Source organism: Gallinula chloropus, assembly GCF_964237585.1.
Source record: "Gallinula chloropus genome assembly, chromosome: Z".
Lineage (NCBI taxonomy): Eukaryota > Metazoa > Chordata > Aves > Gruiformes > Rallidae > Gallinula > Gallinula chloropus.
In genome coordinates this window covers 86,674,573-86,686,155 of record NC_140089.1, presented here as the reverse complement: position 1 = coordinate 86,686,155, position 11,583 = coordinate 86,674,573, and positions in this window count along the sequence as shown.

Sequence of the window (11,583 nt, the reverse complement as noted above, 5' to 3'; positions counted from 1 at the left end):
ATAACTTTTCTTTTTTTTCTTTTTTTTTTTTCTCTCTTTTCTTTTAATTCACAGAAGCACAGGATCTTCTGCAGCTTCCTTTATGAGTTTTAACCCTCCATTCAGAAACCTGACTTGTACAAAGGCGGAAGATGGTAGGGATTTTGGGGATTTAAAGAATAAAAAAAAAAAAAAATCAGGTTCCTCTGAACCTAAGGACAAGTGACCTCAAAGCATCATGGACAACCATGTAAAATAGAATGTAGCAGCCATTTATTAGTAAAAAAAAATGAAAAAAAAAATTAAAAAAAAAATTAAAAAAAAAAAAAAAAAGAAATGCCTGTCCTGGATCTTTTTTGGTGGTACCAAAGTTTAAGTCTTTGTGTTTTTAGAAGGACTCCTGAACTTGATAGAGAAAATGCTTTTGATGAGTCGTGCAGATAAGCTGGGAGAGGAACTGCCGGTCCTTGCGGCACCACAGGCACTGACGCCGTCTGTCAGTTCATCTTTTGCTTTTGGATAGTGGTTGTTTCATGGAAAGAGGTGTGTGTTTTACCAACCAGACGGGCCAGAACCATGTGTGGGTGGGTGGATAGAGCAGCGTTAGCCATACACAGTGCTTTTTAAAAGCAGACTGGAACTTCTCATGCCCCTTTTCCTCGGCCCCTTCCTCCTCTGGTATTTTGCCTGCTGTATGAATTAAGATTGTACTCCTCTGGAAATATTTTACAGTTTAATATTGAGTGTAATTAAGAATATAATCACTGTTATCAGAAAAGGTATTTAACGCTGTTGTAGTTTCTTTATCATTCACGTGGATAAAAAGTCTATAATAAAAAAAAATGAAAACTATGGGATAACAGTTGCGCTTCCTTGTAATTCCATGCTGTGCTTGCTCTGCTGACCAAGAGACCTGGGAAATTCACCCCCCAGAACATCCTTTTACTGGTGGTTTAATTCACAGATAATGCATTGGAACATTTTGTGGCAGAAGTCCTCTGCCCAAACCAGAATGGGTTGGGTGGGTGAGTGGCTGGAGGGTCTGGCCCAGAGGTGACAGTGGCCGGGGTTACATCTGGCTGTCGGCCAGTCACTCGTGGGGTTCCTTCCTGTTCCTTCCTCTGTCTTAGGGCCAGGTCATTTTAATGTTTTAATAAAGGACCCGGGGTCAGGGCTGGAGGGGTCTTAGGTAAATTTGCAGATGGCACCAAGCTGGGAGGAGCTGTTGACTCCGTAGAGGGTGGAGAAGCCTTGCAGAGGGACGCAGACAGATCAGAGAGCTGGGCAATCACCCACAGTGTGAAGTTTAACCAGGGCAAGTGCTGGATTCTGCCTCTGGGATGGAGCAACCCCGGCTGCACACCCAGCCTGGGGGATCAGGCACTGGAGGCCAGGGGTGCTGAAAGGGGTTTGGGGATCTTTGTTGACAGTCAGTTGCCCCTGAGCCAGCAGCGTGCCCAGGCAGCCAGGAGGGACAACCGCATCCTGGGGGCATCCAGCACGGCACGGCCAGGCCAGGGAGGGGATTGTCCTGCTCTGCCCTGCGCTGGACAGGCCTCACCTCCAGTCCTGGGGGCAGGTTTGGGCCCCACAGGACAAGAGGGACACTAAACCATTGGAGAGTGTCCAGAGGAGGGCAGGGAAGATGGAGCAGGGTCTGGAGGGGAAGTCTTGTGAGGAGAGGCTGAAGTCCCTGGGTTTGTTCAGCCTGGAGAAGAGGAGGCCGAGGGGAGACCTCACGGGGGTCTGGGGCTTCCTGACGAGGGGGAGCGAAGGGGCAGGTGCCGATCTCCTCTCTTTGGGGATCAGTGACAGAACCTGAGGGGACACTGTGAAGCTGCACCAGGGGAGGTTTAGGCTGCGCGTCAGGAAGAGGTTCTGTGCTGAGAGGGGGGTCGGGCACTGGGACAGGCTCTCCAGGGAAGGGGTCACAGCCCTGAGCTGGGCTGAGGGCAAGAAGCGTCTGGACGATGCTCTCAGTGTCAGCTCTGACTGGGCTGGGCCTGTGTGGGGCCAGGAGTTGGACTCAATGACCCTTATGGGTCCCTTCCAGCTCAGGGGAGTGTCTGTTTCTATCCCTTTTTCAAGGATTGTAAATAAGTGTTTCAATTCTGTGAGTAAAGAAATCTCAACCTTGGGCTTAGTCTCCATAGCACTTTCTCTCTTTTTTCCTTCACTGTCATTCCCAGAAGCACAGGAATTCTGCAGCTGTTTCCTTTGTGAGTTGTAACCCTCCATTCAGAAACCTGACTAGTGTAAAGGTGGAAGATGGTAGGGATTTGGGGATCTAAAGAATAAAAAAAACCAGGTTCCTCTGAACCTAAGGACAAGTGACCTCAAAGCATCATGGACAACCATGTAAAATAGAATGTAGCAGCCATTTATTAGTAAAAAAAAATGAAAAAAAAATTAAAAAAAATTAAAAAAAAAAAAAAAGAAATGCCTGTCCTGGATCTTTTTTGGTGGTACCAAAGTTTAAGTCTTTGTGTTTTTAGAAGGACTCCTGAACTTGATAGAGAAAATGCTTTTGATGAGTCGTGCAGATAAGCTGGGAGAGGAACTGCCGGTCCTTGCGGCACCACAGGCACTGACGCCGTCTGTCAGCTCATCTTTTGCTTTTGGATAGTGGTTGTTTCATGGAAAGAGGTGTGTGTTTTACCAACCAGACGGGCCAGAACCACGTGTGGGTGGGTGGATAGAGCAGCGTTAGCCATACACAGTGCTTTTTAAAAGCAGACTGGAACTTCTCATGCCCCTTTTCCTCGGCCCCTTCCTCCTCTGGTATTTTGCCTGCTGTATGAATTAAGATTGTACTCCTCTGGAAATATTTTACAGTTTAATATTGAGTGTAATTAAGAATATAATCACTGTTATCAGAAAAGGTATTTAACGCTGTTGTAGTTTCTTTATCATTCACGTGGATAAAAAGTCTATAATAAAAAAAAATGAAAACTATGGGATAACAGTTGCGCTTCCTTGTAATTCCATGCTGTGCTTGCTCTGCTGACCAAGAGACCTGGGAAATTCACCCCCCAGAACATCCTTTTACTGGTGGTTTAATTCACAGATAATGCATTGGAACATTTTGTGGCAGAAGTCCTCTGCCCAAACCAGAATGGGTTGGGTGTGCAACTGGCTGGAGGGTCTGGCCCAGAGGTGACAGTGGCCGGGGTTACATCTGGCTGGCGGCCAGTCACTCGTGGGGTTCCTTCCTGTTCCTTCCTCTGTCTTAGGGCCAGGTCATTTTAATGTTTTAATAAAGGACCCGGGGTCAGGACTGGAGGGGTCTTAGGTAAATTTGCAGATGGCACCAAGCTGGGAGGAGCTGTTGACTCCATAGAGGGTGGAGAAGCCTTGCAGAGGGACGCAGACAGATCAGAGAGCTGGGCAATCACCCACAGTGTGAAGTTTAACCAGGGCAAGTGCTGGATTCTGCCTCTGGGATGGAGCAACCCCGGCTGCACACCCAGCCTGGGGGATCAGGCACTGGAGGCCAGCGGTGCTGAAAGGGGTTTGGGGGTCTTGGTCGATGAATTACCCCTGAGCCAGCAACGTGCCCAGGCAGCCAGGAGGGACAACCGCATCCTGGGGTCATCCAGCACAGCACAGCCAGGGAGGGGATTGTCCTGCTCTGCCCTGCGCTGGAGTGGCCTCACCTCCAGTCCTGGGGGCAGGTTTGGGCCCCTCAGGACAAGATGGACACAAAACTATTGGAGAGTGTCCAGAGGAGGGCAGGGAAGATGGAGCAGGGTCTGGAGGGGAAGTCTCGTGAGGAGAGGCTGAAGTCCCTGGGTTTGTTCAGCCTGGAGAAGAGGAGGCTGAGGGAAGACCTTATGGGACTCTGGGGCTTCCTGACGAGGGGGAGCGAAGGGGCAGGTGCCGATCTCCTCTCTTTGGGGATCAGTGACAGAACCCGAGGGGATGATGTGAAGCTGCACCAGGGGAGGTTTAGGCTGGGTGTCAGGAAGAGGTTCTGTGCTGAGAGGGGGGTCGGGCACTGGGACAGGCTCCCCAAGGAAGGGGTCACAGGCCTGAGCTGGGCTGAGGGCAAGAAGCGTCTGGACGATGCTCTCAGTGTCAGCTCTGACTGGGCTGGGCCTGTGTGGGGCCAGGAGTTGGACTCAATGACCCTTATGGGTCCCTTCCAGCTCAGGGGAGTGTCTGTTTCTATCCCTTTTTCAAGGATTGTAAATAAGTGTTTCAATTCTGTGAGTAAAGAAATCTCAACCTTGGGCTTAGTCTCCATAGCACTTTCTCTCTTTTTTCCTTCACTGTCATTCCCAGAAGCACAGGAATTCTGCAGCTGTTTCCTTTGTGAGTTGTAACCCTCCATTCAGAAACCTGACTAGTGTAAAGGTGGAAGATGGTAGGGATTTGGGGATCTAAAGAATAAAAAAACCCAGGTTCCTCTGAACCTAAGGACAAGTGACCTCAAAGCATCATGGACAACCATGTAAAATAGAATGTAGCAGCCATTTATTAGTAAAAAAAAATGAAAAAAAAAATTTAAAAAAATAAATAAAAAAAAAAGAAATGCCTGTCCTGGATCTTTTTTGGTGGTACCAAAGTTTAAGTCTTTGTGTTTTTAGAAGGACTCCTGAACTTGATAGAGAAAATACTTTTGGTGAGTCGTGCAGATAAGCTGGGAGAGGAACTGCCGGTCCTTGCGGCACCACAGGCACTGACGCCGTCTGTCAGTTCATCTTTTGCTTTTGGATAGTGGTTGTTTCATGGAAAGAGGTGTGTGTTTTACCAACCAGACGGGCCAGAACCACGTGTGGGTGGGTGGATAGAGCAGCGTTAGCCATACACAGTGCTTTTTAAAAGCAGACTGGAACTTCTCATGCCCCTTTTCCTCGGCCCCTTCCTCCTCTGGTATTTTGCCTGCTGTATGAATTAAGATTGTACTCCTCTGGAAATATTTTACAGTTTAATATTGAGTGTAATTAAGAATATAATCACTGTTATCAGAAAAGGTATTTAACGCTGTTGTAGTTTCTTTATCATTCACGTGGATAAAAAGTCTATAATAAAAAAAAATGAAAACTATGGGATAACAGTTGCGCTTCCTTGTAATTCCATGCTGTGCTTGCTCTGCTGACCAAGAGACCTGGGAAATTCACCCCCAAGAACATCCTTTTACTGGTGGTTTAATTCACAAATAACGTGTCCTCTGCCCAAACCAGAATGGGTTGGGTGGGCAAGTGGCTGGAGGGTCTGGCCCGGAGGTGACAGTGGCCGGGGTTACATCTGGCTGGCGGCCAGTCACTCGTGGGGTTCCTTCCCCAGGGCTCTGTCTGAGGGCCAGGTCTTTTTAACATTTTCACAATGACCCAGGCTCAGGACTGCAGGGGGTTGGGGAGTGGCCCAAGCTCCCCAGGGAAGTGGTCACAGCCCCAAACTGGGCTGAGGTCTAGAAATGTCTGAATGATGCGCTCAGTGCCCTGCTCTGAATTGGCTGGGCCTGTGTGAGCCATGAGTTGGACTCAGTAATCCTCAGGGGTCCCTTCCAGCTCAGGACATTCTGGGATTCTAAGAATTTCTGGAAATGCCTTGTGGATCAATGGAAATAAAGGGAGCTATGCCTGATTTATTTGACTTTTGAAGGCCGTTGCCATAGTCCTCCCAGTCTTGTCCTGATGATGTGCGACAGCCTGATTGCTGAGCTTTTCCTGAGTGAAATTCATCTTCATGCTGAGAGATCTCAGTCCCCAGCATGGTGTCATCCCTTAGCATACGCCTGTCTAAAAGGTCATCCATGTCATTACAGCGTTACCACGATCTGAAAACGGTTTCAGCCACCCCCAGCATTTAGATATGAGAGTTCAGAGGAGGCCACAGAGATGATGAGAGGGCTGGAGCAGCTCCCCTGTGAAAAGAGAGGCTGAGGGAGCTGGGCTGGTTCAGCCTGGAGAAGAGAAGGCTGTGGGGAGACCTCATTGCAGCCTTCCAGTCCCTGAAGGGAGCAGAAAAGCAGGAGGAGAATCAGCTTGTTCAAAGGGCAGAAACTGGCAGGACAAGGGGGATGGACTGAAGCTGAAGGAGGGAAGGGTTAGATGAGATATTAGGGGGCAGTTTTTTACAGAGAGAGTGGTGAGAAGCTGGAATGGGCTGCCCAGAGAGGGGGTGGGTGCCCCATTCCTGGAGGTGTTCAAGGCCAGGTTGGCTGGGGCCCTGGGCAATCTTGTGTAGCTCCAGGCCTGGAGGCTGGTGTCCCTGCCTGTGGCAGGGGGTTGGAACTCTTATGATCCTTGGGGTCCCTTCCAACCCACACCATTCTATGATTCTATGAGTCTGTATCACAGAGTTGCTCTCTCAGTATTCCCTCCTCCCCAGGAAATCCCCTGAAGATTAAATCAGATGGCTTTACAGCTCCATAGTGCAGCCTGACAGACCTGGGAGGCCGGGGAGGAAGGGCACAGGGAAGGAAGGGCACAGCCTGTTTACGTGCCCTTCCCTGTTTAGTTTGCTCCTGTAGTAGATGAGTGGACAAGACTCAAATAGATGGCTCACCAAACTAGCAGCAGATTGAGAGAGGGGATTCTGCCCCTCTACTCTGCTCTGGGGAGACTTTGTGTAGAGTGTTGTCTCCAGCTTTGGAGCCCTCAAATATAAAGGACATGGAACTGTTGAAATGGGTCCAGAGGAGGCCACAAAAATGATCCAAGGGCTGGAGCACCTCTCCTGTGAGGACAGGCTGAGAGAGTTGGACTTGTTCAGCCTGGAGAAGAGAAGGCTCTGGGGGGGATCTTAGAGCGGCCTTCCAGCACCAGAAAGGTGCTAATAAGAAAGCTGGGGAAGAACTGTTCCCAAGGGTATGGAGTGATAGGACAAGGGGTGATGGCTTTAAACTAGAAAAGGTTGGATATTAGGATAAAGTTCTTCAATATGAGGGTGGTAGATCGCTGGAAGAGGTTGACCAGAGACATAGTGGAGGCCCCATCCCTGGAGACATTCAAGGTCAGGCTTGATGGGGCCCTGACAACCTGATGTAGTGAAGGTGTCCCTGTTCACTGCAGGGAGGTGGGACTAGATGGCCTTAAAAGGTCCCTTCCAACCCAACACATGCTATGATTCTATGTTTCTAAGAATCTATGACTATGGCTTTTGTAGTGTGGAGAAAAGCAAGGAAAGCACTAGAAAATCTGGACCAGATCAGACCTAAAGTTCATGAGTGCCAGTTCACACTTCCCAGCAGTATACAAAAAATCAGACACTTTGTGGGAGCACTCGAGCAGATAGAGATATTTTCCCAGAATTTTGTCTTAGCATCTATTCATTTATGACTGATGGGTTCTCTGGTCTAGGCACGATACCTCATTTTTAGTAGCTCTCAACAGATATTTATTTCCATGAAGTTGTCCAGTGACCAAGGCACACTTTTAGCAGTCTACAACATCCTATGGCAATAAGGTCTACAGCTATTTTGCCATAAGGCAAAAAAACCTAACAAAAAGTAGCTTCTGATGTTTGGAGCTGCCATCTGTTAGACCCATTCTATACCCTAGACTTCCTGTACTGGATGAGACCAGCTGCCAGTTGGAAACTGACAATCCTTGTCCACCTTCTCCATCCCAGTTGTGAATCCATACATATCTATCAAGCCTTTTCAGCTGTCTTTTTCCCAGGTATCACAGAACCACAGAATCATAGAATGTTAGGAGCTGGAAGGGACCTCGAAAGATCATCTAGTCCAACCCCCCTGACAGAGCAGGGTCACCCACACTAGATGACACAAGAACATGTCCAGGTAGGGTTTGAATGTCTCCAGAGAAGGAGACTCACTAACCTCTCTGGGCAGCCTGTCCCAGGACTCTATTTCCCTCACAGTGCAGAAGTTCTTCCTCATATTCCCATGGAACTTCCTCTGCTCCAGCTGCACCTGCTGCCCCTTGTCCTGTCACTGCCATCACTGAGAAGAGCCTGGCTCCATCCTCCTGACTCTCACCCTTTACATATTTATAGACATGGATGAGGTCACCCCTCAGTCTCCTCCAGGCTGAAGAGGCCCAGCTCCCTCAGTGTGGCCTCATAAGGAAGATGCTCCACTCTATCATCTTGGTGGCCCTGGGATGTGGTCTTTCCAGTAGCTCCCTGAACTTAACAAAAAACTTTTTCCCTTTGAGGGTGATGGAGCCCTGGGACAGGCTGCCCAGAGAGGTTGGTGAGTCTGCTTCTCTGGAGACATTCAAACCCTGCCTGGATGTTTTCCTGTGTGATTTAGTCTGGGTGATCCTGCCCTGGCAGGGGGTTGGACTAGATGATCTTTTGAGGTCCCTTCCAACCCCTAATGTTCTGGGATTCTGTGATAACAGCAGACCCAGACCTCTTTGCTTTCTACTTTCTGCTATGCATCTTCAAGCCATCATGTTCCCAGGTGAGTTAGCAGGCAAGAGGTGCTCCTGTACATTGTCAAAGTTGTGTAACTGTGTGTTAAACATACTGGTCACAGCAGTGGACAGATATGCAGCCAAGATGTTTCAAATTGAACATCCAGACCTTAAATGTCCAGCTTGCCCTTGGTCTGCTGCGCTAAACTCTCCAACAGGGACATGGAAACACCACTTCTCCAGTTTGTAACCAATCTACAGACTGCAACTGCAGATGCCAAGATGGAACATGTGTCCCACATGAAGCATGAATGGAGTGTTTTGAATTAAAAGGAAAGCCAGCCCTCATGGGATGATGAAGCTCGAGAACGTGATCCTAGAAAACAAACACAGAGCAGCCACCGCCTGAACAAATGTACTTCAGTAAACATCCAAGGAAACTTCTTATCTCCACTTGATTTTTGTTTGCTTTCCTCTGTGCCAAAGTTTGTCCACCTTAAAGTGATGAGGGACCAGAGGGGCCTGGACCAGCTAGAGAGGTGGTCCCGTGCAAACCTCGTGGAGTTCAACAAGGACAAGTGCAAGGTGGGGACAGTCCTTGCTTCCAGTACAGGCTGGGGGATGATGTGATGGAGAACAGCCCTGTGGAAAGGGACTTGAGGGTATTGATGGATGAAAAGCTGGACATGAGCCAACATGTTTAAATTAGGAGGGTGTTCAAGGAAAGGTTGGATGAGGTACTTCGGGGCATGGGTTAGCAAGTGGTATAGGATGCAGGGGGACGGTTGGACTAGATGATATTGAAGGTCTTTTCCAACCTTAATGATTTCATGATTCTATGACTCTCTCCCTCTGCTCTGCTCTGGTGAGACCCCACCTGCTGTACTGTCCAGCTCTGGAGCCCTCTGCACAAGAAGGACATGGACCTGTTGGAGCAGGTCCAAATGTGGCCATGAGGATGATCTGAGGGCTGAAGCACCTCTCCTGCAAAGACAGGCTGAGAAAGTTGGGCTTGTTCAGCCTGAAGCAGAGAAGGCTGTGGAGAGACCTTAGAGTCCCTTCCAGTCCCTGAAGGGACAGACAGAAAAGCTGGGAAGGACTGTTTGTGTGGGCATGGAGCAATAGGATGAGGGGTGATGGTTTTAAACTAGAGCAGGGTGGGTTTAGGGACATTAGGAAGAAGATCTACACTCTGAGGGTGGTGAGACACTGGCACAGGCTGCCCAGAGAGGTGGTGGAGGTCCCGTCCCTGGAGACATTCAAGGTCAGGCCTGATGGGGCTCTGAGCAACCTGATCTAGTGAAGATGTCCCTGCTCAATGTAGGGGGTGGGACTGGATGAACTTTAAATGTCCCTGCCAATCTAACACATCCAACAAGCCTGTGATTCTATGAGGATCCCATTAAATACTTGTGCTTCACAGACTCAACCCTCAACATTTCCACCAGCTGGCATCATGATGAAAAGAATGAAAAAGGACATCAGGAGATTTACCCAGTAGTTGATCTGGTTGTATATGCAGTATACGTACCCCAAAGTTGTGTCTACACTAGCATTCCCCATGCTTGGGGATGTCACCTATCTCACCTAACCACATAGATCTCATCTGTGCAGTGAAATCATTGCAGCGGCGCTGGCAGGGTAAGGATTAAGCCCACTGATGTCCTAGGGAGCCATTCACAGGATCATTAAGGTTGGAAAAGACCTCCAAGATCATCTAGTCCAACCATCCTCCCACCACTTCTACCACGAACTAAACCACATTGTCTCTTAGTGTCTCATCCAACCTTTCCTCGAACACTCTGAGGGATGGTGACTCCACCACCTCCCTGGGCAGCCCTTTCCAATGCCCAACTGCTCTTTCTGGGAAGAAATTTCTCCTCATTTCCAACCTGACCCTCTCCTGGTGCAGCCTGCAGCCGTTCCCTCTCATCCTGTCCCTGGTTATCTGGGAGAAGAGGCTAAGCCCAGCTCACCACAATCTCCTATCAGTGAGTTGGAGAGAGAGATAAGGTCTCCCCTCAGGTTCCTCTTCTCCAGACTGAACAGTCCCAGTTTCCTCAGCTTCTCCCCATCAGATTTGTGTCCCAGCCCCTTCCCCAGCTCTGTTGTCCTTCTCTGGACACGCTCCAGGGCCTCAATGTCTTTCTAGGAGTGAGGGGCCCAAACCTGAACCCAGTATTTGAGGTGCAGCCTCACCAGAGCTGAGCACAGGGGGATGATCACCTCCTTGGTCCTGCTGGCCATGCTGTTCCTGATCCAAGCCAGGATGCTGTTGGCCTCCTTGGCCACCTGGGCACTCTGCTGGCTCACATTTGGGCGAGTGTCAACCCACACCCCCTGATCCTTTTCCTCTGTGCAGCTCTCCAGCCACCCTGCCCCAAGCCTGTAGCGCTGCCTGGGGTTGTTCTGACCAAAGTGCAGGACTTGGCACTTCACCATGTTGAGCTTCACCCCACTGGCTTCTGCCCATTGATCCAGCCTGTCCAGGTCCCTCTGGAGAGCCTTGCTACCCTCTGGCAGAATGACACTTCCCCCCAACTTGCTGTCATCTGCAAACTTCCTGAGGGTGCACTCAATTCCCTCATCCAAATATGAAGATACTAAAGAGGACTTTCCCCAACACCAACCCCTGGGGAACACCACTTCCAACCAGTTGCCATCTGGATTTAAGTTCATTCACCACCACTCCCTGGGCCCGGCCATCCAGCCACTTTTTAGCCCAGGGGAGAGTGTACCTGTCCAAACCATGGGCTGACAGCTTCTCCAGGAGAATTCCCAGCATGGATGGCAACTCAACCCAGACCCATGGTCTTTCCTGATGGCAGTTTGGATGTGGCCACCCTGAGCTGAGAGGTAAGAGCTTCACGGTGTGGCTGCAGCCCTGTGGTGCCACGTGGCAACGGTCCAGGCCACAGTTAATTTACCAGTGTGGGACAGCCCGTGTTGTTTCTGTCCTTAGTGTAATATTATTGTTGTGTTAGAGCAGAAAATAAACATTCTGTTTGTCTTACCCATGACATGCAGCTTGTGAACACCTCTAGAACCCCACGGGGCTGGCCAAATATAGAATCACAGAATCACAGGGGTTGGACGGGACCTCGAGAGCTCATCGGGTCCAACCCCCTGCCAAAGCAGCTCCCCAGCTCATATTGCACAAGGAGGCATCCAGATGGGGCTGGAATACCTCCAGAGATGGAGAATCCACACCCCCTGGGCAGCCTGTCCCAGGGCTCCCTCACCCTCACTGGGTAAAAGTTCTTCCCATGTTGGT